Source organism: Uranotaenia lowii, chromosome 3, assembly GCF_029784155.1.
Source record: "Uranotaenia lowii strain MFRU-FL chromosome 3, ASM2978415v1, whole genome shotgun sequence".
In the NCBI taxonomy this organism is placed as follows: domain Eukaryota; kingdom Metazoa; phylum Arthropoda; class Insecta; order Diptera; family Culicidae; genus Uranotaenia; species Uranotaenia lowii.
Window position 1 is genome coordinate 200,052,417 of NC_073693.1, and position 13,896 is coordinate 200,066,312.

The window sequence follows — 13,896 nt, forward strand, 5'->3', positions numbered from 1 at the left end:
GGGGAAGTGGAGAATATACAGCTGTGAAACATCATCGTCGTTGTCAGCAGGTTTTTTTTGATGAATTTTGGTTTTTCTATTGCGTTCGGAGTATGTATAACAAACCAGTTCATTGTCCGATTGATGCACAGTGGTCTAAAATCAGATAAATTGTAACGTATATTTTCGACAAAACGAGATTTAGCTATTGATGTTAATACTTTTCAATTCGATTTAGATAATTATCTCAATAAATTTCAATGTTATAAATATTTATAACTTTAACGCTGTGTATTCCTTGTGCTACATATCTGAATTAACCATGGTCCTGTAGCTTTCTTACACGGATACCTGCTGAATGACTTCACAGCGCAAAAGGAAGTTAACGTATTTCAACATCTGTAGTTTTGGAGGGTGTGGTGATAGTTCGTTTCGACGTTATTAGGCTATATATCCTCAGCTGTGTGTAGCAAATGTGTATAATACCACTAGGAAACATGAGTCATTATTTCGATGATTGATGACTGTTATTCTTTCCTTGCCGTCTTAAGTTTAGTGAATGTATGAAAAATATCAAATTGTTGAACAGTATTTAGTGTCCAAGCCGAAGAAGAAATAAATAAGTGTTTAAAAAAAGGCAATAAATAAGCTATCTGTGAAAGCAAATACCTATCACTATGCTAGAAGAAATCAACCAAAACTACCAAAGCGAATAATCGTTAGCCTGCAAGGGAATACTCATCAGTCATCAGCCAGGACGTGAAAACGGAAGGTAACATAATGTTTGGATTGTTCATAAGGCCAGAATAAATTTCAAATCCTTCTTTTGTCACTCGGAGTTGTAACATCGCAAGGGGGAGGGGGGAAACAAAAATAATGCAAATAACTAATCAATTGAAATATATTACACGAAAGCTTGTATGCAACAAAATTGCGAACTATATCATTGAACAAAGCGTATAGGGTAACGGACTTATTTTAGACCGGGTACATATTTTAGACCACCTTGCAGCTTTTTTCCAATATTCCTCTAATAAATCATGTTGGTCATGAAAACTATGAACAAATATAGTTAAAGCTCCTTCTTATGATTCTAAACATATCTAACATTTCATTTGAATGAGTTGATAAGGAAGAGAAAATTGAAGGCCATTTTCAGGAGGACGTACCATTATTGGAGTCAACTTTGAAGAGGTTTTCTGCATAGCTGTGATGAATTTAACAACTACAAACATGTTCACAGCTATGATAGAACACTTGAAAACTAGTTTGCAAGCTCGGAGAACCAACAAAATCTTGTTTTGATTGCAATTAGACCCATGTCGAAAATAAGTCCTACTGAATTCCTGAGGGACTTATTTTGGACCACTCAACATAACCTGGGTATTAAATAAACTTGCTGTTAAACGATCATGAACGTTGTACAACGAAAAAGAATGTGTTGGAATGTGTAAAAATTTCAAGCGAAAATGTACATAAACTCTAGTTTTTCAGTCCCTGTTGCTATGCAATAAAAAAAGCTGTTGGAAAATTTACTCCAACGATATTTTTTTTCCTATAACAAAAGTTGATTTACAGATATAACTGATTTTCTGGGAATTTTTCAGCAAAAAACATTTGGCCTTTTAGATGATTAAAAAGATAGCATAATTTACGCACATTTTTATCTTTTTTAAATCTATGTTTTCTACAGAACTGAAGCCAAACCAAATCCACTAAGGTTTTAGAAGTCAAAATGCTTCAATTGATGTCGCGGAGTTCATGATGTCAGACTTTCTTAACTTATCATGGGTTCACCTGAAGGAGATTTGCGTTCTGAAAATTGATCCTTAAGATAAGCCAACTGGCCAGTATTCAACACAAATTTCGTCGAGATTGCAGTGTGCTGTCAGAATTTTTAAAACATTTGAAACACACTAACGGAGGAGTTTTTCTGCTTTTAACTCTATACATGCTTATCGAACAAACGAAACTTGACTACAGGAATCAGAAAAGACAAGATTAACTGATTTTTTCGCATAATTGCGCATCAATCGCTGTCGTCAATATAGTAAAATCTTGACTAAAAAACTTTTAAGCTTAAGGGTGGTTCAAAATAGGTCCAGAGGGTGGTCCAAAATAGAAACCTTGTGGTCCAAAAAACCAACCACAGTAAATTTTGTTATATTGCAACAAACAACGATATGTTTCGATAGAAAAAGCCTTTATCTGCGTAATGAACCGATAAAGCAGTCAAAAATTGTAACATGTACTTTTTTTATTTCAGAAAACCTTGTAATGCTTTTTAGATTTTGGATAGAACATCTGATAAGAATGTGTTAAGTAGTGGGAAGGGGGTTCCAAAAAATATCGTTACGTCATATTGCGTTACGTAATTTTTTAACGGTCCCTTATTTAACTTTCCATTTATTTGCACAACATTTAAAATTAAATGTCAAAATCATTTAGAGGTTTCTTCAAACCAAAAAAGGAAATATTTTTCTTTTTTCAAAACTTTTTTAAAATGGTTTTTTTCATCATTCATCATTATCCTTTTCATGACTCTGATTTTTTTTTTTGGTTTATAATGCCGGAACAAATATCAATGTCTTCTTTTGTCCACCCCCCTCCCCCCCTTCAAAATTTCCAAAAAACCCGAAGGAAGAAATATAAATAAAGTTTGATGTATTTTATGGAAATTTCGAAAAATTTGTCAAATATCCGAAAGATTGCAAGAGCACAAAACAAATTGTGGATGATGGGAGTCTTTTCAACTTTACAGAAAAAACAAAAGAAGGATTTGAAATTTGTTCCGGCCGGAGTTTATTAATTACATCAATCTTTTTTAAATATATGGAATCCTTTATATCCGTTTCCAATGTAGAGAGAGTCTCAAACAATCATAGACACATTTTTCGTAACAAAATAGCATCACCGGCCACATTTGGCTCTGTTTACCCTACCTTGTCAAATTTGGTCTAATTTTCTCGATTAATTATCATATTAGTGAAAAAAAATTAAGGGGTCTCAAACCATCAGAAAAAAACATGTGTTGTATACAAATAAGGTCCCATGCCATGTATGGTTCCATTCTCTTCATGTTATTCTAAAAATGGGTGACCCTCTCTTTATATCTCCCCTATGGAAGCAGAAAGACGTCTGAAAGCATAAAAAAAATAACCTGTACACAAATATGCTCCCATAAAATTTGGTTCCATTTTCTCGATTAGTTATCAAAATATTTTAAAATTCCCACTTATGTTTCAGGTCTCAAATCATGATAGAAACATTTTAAGCATTCAAATATACTCCCATGCCAAATTCTGTTCCATTTGCTCGATTGCATGATTGTTTCCATATCATATTTGGTTGCATTTATAAGATAACTTCTTGGTTTGTGCAAAAAAAATTGTATGGGAGCTCTACTCCTTCTTAACATTATCCACAATAGAAGGAAAATGGAGTCTCAAACAAGCATATAACCATTTATCGTATCCAAAAGCCCTCCCATGTCAAAATTGTTCTATTTGCTCTATATGTTCTCGAGTTATGCGAAAAATTTTATGGGAGCACCCTCCCCCCTCAATTTTTTTTCCTCTGGAATAACGGAGGGCTTTCAAAATTTCATAGAAACATTTCTGGTATGCAAATGCCTTTCCATGCTTAATTTGGTTCCATTTTATTGAGAAGTTTTCCAGTTTTGCTGAAAAAAATGTAAGAAAGCCCCTCCCCCCCAGAGACGAATATTCAAAGAACCATTTTTCGTACCCAAATGCCCTTCCAAGCACATTTAGGTTCCATTTGCTCGAATAGTTCTCAAGTTATGCAATAAAAGAATACGGAAGCCCCCTCCCCCCTTTTAATACCCCCACTGGTAAAAGGGGAGGGCTTGAAATAATTTTTAAAACATTTCTCGTATACCAATACCTTCCCTTGCCAAATTTGGTTCCATTTGTTCTATTCGTTCTCGAATTTTGAAAAAAAAGTTGTAAGGTAGCCCCCCCCCCCTTCTTAATTTCTCATTGGAATGAGGGAGGTGTTCCAAATATTCATGGAAGCATTCCTTAACATCAAATACCCTCCCCTGCCATATTTAGTTTGATTTGCATGATCAGTTTTAGAGATATGCAAACATTTGTCTTTTACTTGAAAGACCCCCTCCCTTCTTCCAGTAAGAGGGAGGGGTTTCAAACCATAATAGGAACCTTCCCAGGCCTCAGAAGCATCCACCTGCCAAGTTTCAAGTAAATCAGTTCAGATTCCGAGTCAATAGGGAACAGACAGACAGAAATTCGTTTTAATATATCTATAGATTTAATGCTTTTTTTTTAATTGGATAGGATTTTCTTGAATTTGAAAAACAAAATATTTTAATTGCTCAAGCAGCGTAATGTGATTTTTCATTTAGATCTTTACCTTAAAAATAGGAATTAGTATTTTGAATCGATTTCTACATAAACTAGATTTTCTTTTTAAGCGATCAAAAACCTGTTAAAAGTTTAGTTTTAAACAATTATTTTAAACGATTTTTTTTTCGAAATACGACGATTTTAAAAGCAGCTTCTAGAAATGTCTGCTTTTTCCCCAAACCAATCCGAGTCGTGTACAGTCGTACCTTGATAAGTGAGAACTGGATAAGTGGAAAACGTCTTAACACAGATAAAAAAATCAAAAAGTATACAGAATCTAAATCAAAAGGGATCTATATTTTCTCAAGTGTGATGAAAAAGAGATTTAATTTTCAACTTCTTTGGATGTAATTTTAGTCTTTTTCAAAAAGTGAATAAAAATAAATTGATTTGCTATAATTTTACATTCCTTGATTCAAATATCAAGCGGTCAATGAAATTTATATAATAAACAGTATAAAATTATATTTGTTTGATTTGTAATTCAACGGAAATGTTTAACATATGCAATTTTATATTACAAGTTAGTTTGCGCCCCAGACAAAATTTTTTGTCATTTATGCCATTTTTGTCATTTTTGTCATTTTTTTTATTTCTGTCATTTTTTGTCATTTTTGTCATTTTTGTCATTTTTGTCATTTTTGTCATTTTTGTCATTTTTGTCATTTTTGTACTTTTTGTCATTTTTGTCATTTTTGTCATTTTTGTCATTTTTGTCATTTTTGTCATTTTTGTCATTTTTGTCATTTTTGTCATTTTTGTCATTATTGTCATTTTTGTCATTTTTGTCATTTTTGTCATTTTTGTCATTTTTGTCATTTTTGTCATTTATGTCATTTTTGTCATTTTTGTCATTTTTGTCATTTTTGTCATTTTTGTCATTTTTGTCATTTTTGTCATTTTTGTCATTTTTGTCATTTTTGTCATTTTTGTCATTTTTGTCATTTTTGTCATTTTTGTCATTTTTGTCATTTTTGTCATTTTTGTCATTTTTGTCATTTTTGTCATTTTTGTCATTTTTGTCATTTTTGTCATTTTTGTCATTTTTGTCATTTTTGTCATTTTTGTCATTTTTGTCATTTTTGTCATTTTTGTCATTTTTGTCATTTTTGTCATTTTTGTCATTTTTGTCATTTTTGTCATTTTTGTCATTTTTGTCATTTTTGTCATTTTTGTCATTTTTGTCATTTTTGTCATTTTTGTCATTTTTGTCATTTTTGTCATTTTTGTCATTTTTGTCATTTTTGTCATTTTTGTCATTTTTGTCATTTTTGTCATTTTTGTCATTTTTGTCATTTTTGTCATTTTTGTCATTTTTGTCATTTTTGTCATTTTTGTCATTTTTGTCATTTTTGTCATTTTTGTCATTTTTGTCATTTTTGTCATTTTTGTCATTTTTGTCATTTTTGTCATTTTTGTCATTTTTGTCATTTTTGTCATTTTTGTCATTTTTGTCATTTTTGTCATTTTTGTCATTTTTGTCATTTTTGTCATTTTTGTCATTTTTGTCATTTATGACATTTATGACATTTATAACTCATAAATGAAATTATAACAACATTTTTAAAGTTTTATAGTATTTTAAAAACCAAGGCTTGAAAAAAAATGTATTCAAAATCTGTTTTAAAACTGCTTCTTCTATTCTTTATCTTCTTTCAGATGTAATGGAAGACGATACATCAAATGGGTTGGACGACGGATCGGCCACTCGTCGTGGTCGATTCCGAGTAACTGCTCCTCCAGCGGGTGCCCCAGAGTCTACCGTCGGTCGATTCCGGCTGATTCCACAAACGGGTATGCAGCATTTAAACTAATAATGAGATGTTTTTCAACTTACCATTTTTTATTGTCCTTTACATTTACGCTAAACAGGAAACTACGGGCCCGCCTCACCGTTCCTACAGCGGGGACGCTTTTCCGTCATTCCGGAAGAGCCCCAAAATTCCCCGAGCGCCACAACAATCCCGCCCATCATCGTCAACGATCGGCAAGCGTCACCGGATTGGGACTTTGATGACGACAAAGCTGTAAGTGGATTATTTACTTTGGGGGGACGGCAAATTTGGTTATTTATGGCTCATTTACGTCATTTTGGTTATAAAACTGGGTGTCACACGGTTGATGAAATAGATGAGTCCCTTACAGTTTGTCTAAATGTAGGATTGCCCTACAGGGTAGCATATTCTGAATTGATACTTTTTAATAGAGCGGCGAGCCTTTTTCTACGCCGCAATGATGTGGTATCGAAGCAGACAAGAGTGGTTTAGAAGAAACAAATGGTAGAAGAATTTTTTTTATTTTCTTTTCGTATCTTATGTAATTATCTTAAATGCAAATCTATTTTGTTAAAACTGTTAACTACTCAATATTTACAGCTGTCAACGACCTGAGACGGCGTACGGAAGGTTTTGAAGCTTTTAAGTCTGCTCGAAGAGCGTACAGGAAAGCTATGAGAGCGGCTGAGCGTTCTAGCTGGCAGACCTATTGTACAAACATTTTAGGCTTAAATCAGGGATGAGCAACCCGCGGGCCGCGGGCCACATGTGCCCCTCAAAACATGTTTGTGCGGCCCGCGAAGCTTTTCTCAAATTGAATGTATATTACTTTTTTACGGTAGATCGTAAATCATCATTAAAAACTGGTCCAAACAGATAGATAAAAGAAAATTGAATAGAAAGTAATATGATTAGATATGAATTTCACTTGTTTACTGTAGCATTTGCCAAAAAACCACTCAAATTTATACTCTTCTAGAATTTTAAGCATTTTTTGTGTACTAGTAAAGGCATAGATGCAATCTTTTTTATTGGCAAAACGTAGTATTGGAGTTTTTATTTATCCCGATTACATTTTTCCTAATTATTTAACTACCACTTTCAATTTCAAATTCATTAAAGCGAATCGAGTGGGTTTTCAAAAAATCGCTAGGATAAAGATGATCTCAGCCATTTCTTAGTCCATTAGTGAAATCTTTTTTTTGTTTCAAGCAAAGATAAAGTTTTATGATGAATTTACTCAGCAGATATTTGTTTTCCAAAAATAAATTGTTCAATTAAATTTGAAAAATGACTTGTTCTGTTAGCACTCGAATACCAAAAAAAATACAAATGATTTTTTTGAAATTTCGAATAATAAGGACTGGGAGAACGATTTCAGATTTCTTATCAACATGACTAAGCTTCAAAGTCTCCAACAAAATTTCAGAATTCTCGACAAAAGCAATGTTTGTAATTCTGTGATTCGACCTGAAAATTAAGTGACGATTATCTGTGATGCTGTTTTCAGAAATTTCATAGAATAATCTTGCCGAACATCGATAAATTTAGTTTTTTTCTTTCTTGAGAATAGGCAATCGACATTACCATATTCATAAGATTTTCATGAATCAGCTGAAAAAAGCCTATCCCAGTAGCATCTAAATTAAATTCACGACAATCCATTAACTCTGTAAAAAAATTTAGAATCAAAAACTGTTATTTTGACAAAGTTTGTTTAAAAACCTGTGAAATTATGATTTTTTTCTGAGATTTCAAAAACATCGCTCAAAATGCAGCAATGTAACGGTCTTATACGGAACAGTTTTTCATCGTTTGTAGAAAAAAAATCTGGTCATCGAGGAAAAAAATTGAATTGTGTTAAATGTTTTTGAAAATTGGCACAGAAGAAGGATTTTAAGTCTACCAATTTAATAACAAACAAAAAAGAGTATTCCTCGAAAAGGGTTCAAACTTTTTTCGAGCCACAGAAAATTGGAAGTCTGTGGTTTGAAAAAGGATTAAATTTTCGTTTCTTCTAAAAAAAGAGGAAACAAATGATGTTTTTGTTCGTAAGAAAGACCAGTAAAAAAGTTCAAATCGATTTAAAAATTTAAATTATTGAAAAATTTTCAGGACTCAGTCATGCAGATAATTGTTCAATTTTGGCTGATATTTTTCATCTTGTATTTAAAAAAACGGTGTAAAATATCTGTTTTCTTTAAAAACATGAATTACTGTTGCTTTCCCTTTTTATCGTCAAAAATTTGTCGTTTTAAAAATTGACGTAAAGCTCTATTAACTATTAAGAAATATTATTATAATATAGAAGAAACTTTGCATCCAGCCTATGAAAAAAAGGCTTGTAAAAATTTTTACAAAGTGCAATTTTAATATCAGAAATTTAGCTTAAAAAATTTAAATGTAACCAATACCTCGATACAGAGGGTGAATGACCACGAAGGTTAAAATCCTCTTTAAACAAATAAGAATAGAAAAGAATAGAAAAGAATAGATAAATATTATATTGAGTGCGGCCCGCCGAAAATATTTCAAATTCAAATTGTCCCGTTGCTGCAAAAGGTTGCTCACCTCTGGCTTAAATAAATGAGGCATGTAGACTCAACAAAGTCTTGGCTAAATCGAAGCATTATCAAGTATCAAATCTCAAAACCTCAAATGGAGATTACTCTTCAAATGATGAAGGGACATTAGCATGTCTTTTCAATATTCATTTTCCGGATTGTGTTCTGCCAACTTTTTCTGTTGAACAAGAATTTTTCTCAAGTAGATCAGAAAGTTGACATTTTGCTCGCAAGGTTATAACTGACGAATCTTTAAAATAGGCAATCGATGGTTTTGCTCAGTACAAATCTCCTGGTAGAGATGGAGTGCTTCCTTTTCTTATTCTCATATCAAATTTGTAGTTAAAAAAGTCATGATAAGCAGTCTTGCAACTGGTTATATTCCTAAAAAGTGGAGAAAAATAACTGTAAAATTCATTCCCGAATGCGGAAGAGATTCAATTCCCTTCCTTTGGATTTGCCGACGATTATCTACTTTTGATCAATGGCATGTGCACCAGCACACTTTTTGACATAATGCAATAAGCTCTGCGTTCAGTTGAAAATTGGGGTTCTGGAGTAACCCTTTCAGTCAGTGAAATCAAACTTAGTTCTATTTACAAAAAAACGCAATATTTGTGGAGTTCGACCCCTAATCTTTTACGACTCTGAGATAAACTTATCGGACCAACTTGGTCTGCTCATATTGAATTCAGAATTAAAAAAAAAAGCCTGCATGGCTTTCGGACAGTGTCGACGCGCAACTGGAAACAATATTGGATATATTCTACAATAGTACGGCCAATTCTGGCTTACGGATGTTTAGTATGGGGGCAAAAAGGTTATGTTGCAACAGTTCGGACAAAACTAAACCATATTCAAAGATTGTGCCTCTTAGGGATGTCCGGATCGTACACAACAACCCCTATTTCAGCACTAGAAGCCCTCTTTTCAATAAAAACTCTACACGTGTTCTTTAAGCCACACTAGTGTGTGGCCTAAATTTCTCCAAACTAATTTGTTCTGTATAGCACCCAATGATTTAACACTTGCAAATTGCTTTCCCTACAAAAACTTTAGCATAAGTTTTCCTCTTATCCAAGAATGGACATCAGGCTTCTAGGAGGAACAAATGTCCTTTCATATAGTATTCTACACAGACGGTTCGCTATCAAACGGCCTTGCAGGTGCAGGAATCTTCTGTCTCGAGTTGAACATAGAACATTCTCAACCTCTAGGTATATACTGTACTATTTTCCAGGCTGAATTGTATGCAATCATGTATGGTGTGCAAATTGCTCTCCAAATGAAAGTTATGTTCAAAACAATTTAATTTTGTTCAGACAGCCAAGCTGCAATAAAAGCGCTTAACGCCTTAAAATCCAGATTAAAATTGGTAATCGCGTGCCGAAACGCAGTCGTAGAACTTGCTGAAAGCAACGGATTAAACCTCGTATGGGTACCCGGGCATACGGGAATTTTTGGAAACGAATGTGCCGACGAACTCGCCAGAGCTGGATCGGAACAAGATTTTTGCGGACCAGAACCGGCTGTCCCAATCTCGCCATGCTGGGTCAGAAACCAAATTAATTCTTTGTCTTCTGTCCAACATGAACGATATTGGAAGGAGTTGAACACTTGTTGTCAAACCAAACTATTTTTGGAAAAATTCTCTCAAGTGGTATCAAAATATTTGTTAACTCTGTGTAAATCTCATTGTAGCATCCTGGTCAGAGCACTCTCTGGTCATTGTAAACTCAATTATCACATGCACAATATGTTGAATCTTCTGCTTGTGTTGCTGTGAATCAGATGTGGATGATTCATTCCACCTGATATGTAATTGCCCCTCGTTTGCTCAATAACGTTTTCGTATTTTAGGACAACACGTTTTAAGTGAATCCAATTTTAAATTGAATATTATCTGTGTTACGTAATATTTTAACGGACTGCTCATTGATGACAGATGTACACACTTAATCTTTTCTCCTGTGATCAGGAGGATTTCATCCTGTGTTTTCAACGGCTAAAATTACAGGACGACTTCAGGTTAGAAAAACAGCTCTGAAAAACAACTATAAATTCACCTGAAGGTTCGAAACGGGTTTCTCCTGTAATTGGCAGGGAATTTTGAAGTATTCCCGTACGCTCGAATTGGCTTCCATCAGCCATTTACCTTCAAAGAATTTAGATAATCTTTCAGCCATAACAGAAAATTCCTTTCAAATTAAAATCAAATTAAATAGTTACTAATTTTTTTTCTATACACTAATTTAAACAATAGAATATAGGCATAGAAAAGAACGGAATTGAAATGTCAAACGTTTTGACGGTCTGTTCTGAATTCCGTCCAAATCCATTTTTTCTCCCGCAGGAGCAACTTTTTCTGCATTTTCTATATGGTATTTGTTCCAATTTGCAGGATGTTCCGCCTGGAAACCCGAAGAAAAAATCAACAAAACGTTTATTTCTGATCACATTACATTTTTTTAAATAAGCTGCTTTCGTCTTGGACTCCACTGCAGTATCCGACAGTGGTGCTGTTAGTGAAATTTTGGGCCTCACACTGTACTGCCAGTTTCCCGTCGAAATTGATGGCACTTTGCAGGTGAATCAGGCTGCACAACTTTTCACAGCTTCTGCGATTGTAACCGTTGCAACGGTTGCAACAGATTATGACAGTGACAATTTTTCATGAGTAACGTATTACAGGTAATTGACAATTCTAGTGTCATTTTGAGCTGTTTTCTTGCAATCCAGACGATTTTGGTCCCAAGCGGAATAATTGCCATCATAGTTTTTAGTGATACAGTTGTCAGTTCATAAAGCACGAAAATATTGCACCAAGTTTCGCACTTGTATTACATCACAGATCTCACGTGACCTCCTCTCTCACGTGTTTTGAACATCCGCAAATCATTATCGGGAAAATTAACACACGACGTATTACAGGACACGACACTTAACGTTCTTACAAAACGGAAAAAGGATTAAAAATTACCTTTTTTGTCGACCGGTTTCGGGCTCGATGTTGCCCTTCTACAGGACGATGTCCGACTGATCACACAAAGAAATTAAAAACACATTATCGGGCCCCTTCTTATTTGGGTTTGATTTTCGAAGTCCTTCCTGATACCATCAGGTGTTAACTGGCTACCAAACTACTGGAAATAGTCATATTCCATAAAAAAGTCTCAGCATCAAAAATCACAGTTCAAGCTGCTTGGAGTACGGTTGCTTAATCGCTTGGCGCACAGCACCCGTCCTAATAAACGCACATCAATCAATCAGGTTGCTTGGCGTGGACAGGGCTAAAGGGATCAGAAATATTGTACAGTAAACGAATATCAATATAGTTTCAAGCTTTTCAACGTTCAATGTCCTTTTTAACTCTGGGTTCTCCAATAGGGTTTCGTAACGAAAATCAATTTGCTCATTGCGCCGTTTGACACGCGCTACTCGCAGTCGTTTCTCGCCAATACTGATACCATGCCTTCGCTTTGCTTTCAGCGGGCAGCAAGAAGCCTCCTAGTCCGTTTTCGGCTGATAAATATGTGGTCAATTTAATTCTTTGGAATACCCAAGTTACCTTAAATGTGTGACGATGAAGAATTTCTTGGCAGCATCATGAGCTTCTCCTTCATCGTCGTACACATGAGGTTACTTGGGTGTCCCAATTTCTCCGTTTTTTTATCATTTGCCCATGGCGTTCTATACAGCCTTCAAGGCCCTAATCATCGGAACCAATCTTTGCGTTGAAACCGCCAAACTTGATTTTTCTTTAATTTTTTTACTAACAATTTTGTAGCAGTTGGATTAGTCTGAAGATTGTTGTCGACTGCTGAAGCCGGCGATACAGATGTGCACGTGAATAACACTTGACTTCTTTGGGGGATCTGTTGATGTTTCGGCGGGTAAACTTCAAAGTCGTACTTTGATACATGAAATAGGATGAGCCAGGGAAGGATATTGGTAGGGTTAGAGGATTCCAAGGCTAGATTATAATTTCCTATCCTTTTTTGCTCCCAAGAGTCCATAAAAGTAGGTTTTACCGCGACTACGTCACGTTTCTTTAGATAACTGTCTTGGGAGTTTCGAAAAAATATGTGAGATCCAATGAAATATCAGTGACATAGAAAAACACAAGAGAGTATTTTTTTAAATGTATTCATTAACATGCACCGATATCCATTCAGACAAGCAAAACAGAACGGCTAGCTCGGAACTCATCTCGTCTGTTTTGCGCAAGGCCCTCAACTACGAACAGCTGTGGAATCAACAAACTTTTTGTTTGAGCTCAATGTTTTTGTTTTGATTATTGTTGTTGCACCTCGTCGCCTACTGCCAACCAAACAGGGCTAAAATCTCTCCACAAAACAAACCATAATGCTCTATCTCTTGCGCACACGTCACTCTGCCTTTCGTTTCCTCCCGTTGGCCGCACAACCACCACCACAGTTCTCGTTGACAGACAGGCTGCATAGCGGTCTGTCTGCGTGAGATAGGTTTCTTTTTTCCACCCCAACCAAATCAGTACTCGATCGAAGCTGGTTGTGTCGTGTTGTTTGTTTCGTTTCGTCGTCGTAGCGCTAGGGCATGTGGTTTTCGCGAGTGTTTTGTTCACGGTTTCTTTTGCTCATGTTTAGCTGATTTCCACTTTCTTTCGCGTGCTGAAATTTGTGCGTAGAGTGTTTTGTTGGTTTCGTTCATTTCGAACTTTTTCGTTGTTTCGGGTTCCGTTGGCATCTTAATTTGGAATCGTGTGATCAAGCAGCCGGTAATTGTCCATCTATTGCTTTTGTTTGTGACGAGTGTTGCGTGCCCCTTACAAATTTGTGGTTCGATGTGAAAGGTTTTCCACACTTTCAAATGGTTCAGCCAAGCTGCCCTCGTCAATGATGGCGAAACTCTGAGCTGGTCATATATTTTTGCAACAAAGTGCTTCTGTGGTGGTTATCTAAACATCCCTCGTCTCGAAAATATTCCGAGGAGTGTGGAATAGTTATCAGTGTCTCGTTTGTTGGCTGGAAGTCCAAAGAAGTATTGCCCCGTGTCCGTACCGTAAAGTTTACATATTCATGACAGTGCGTGACATATTTTCAACACATGCAAAATAAATGCGAAGAGCGTGCTGCAATAATGTGATATGCATTGCTGCTGCAAACGAGCTGGGTGCAAGTGCATCTAGTTCCAACGTTTGGTGTGTGGTGG

General features: G+C 35.2%; 1 protein-coding gene across 5 annotated transcripts in view; it reads left to right on the top strand.

Moving 5' to 3' along the window:
- Positions 1-6,261: 6,261 nt before the first annotated feature.
- Positions 6,262-13,896, top strand: part of LOC129754581 (uncharacterized) — a 318,099-nt gene continuing 310,464 nt past the window's right edge. For 4 of the 5 annotated variants that reach the window (XM_055750719.1, XM_055750723.1, XM_055750721.1 and 1 more), the window contains exon 1: positions 13,231-13,462. The gene's annotated coding sequence lies outside the window, so the exon portion shown is untranslated. Of the gene's footprint in view, positions 6,395-13,230; positions 13,463-13,896 lie in introns of those variants that run through there. The other variant, XM_055750722.1, reaches the window with a different exon arrangement.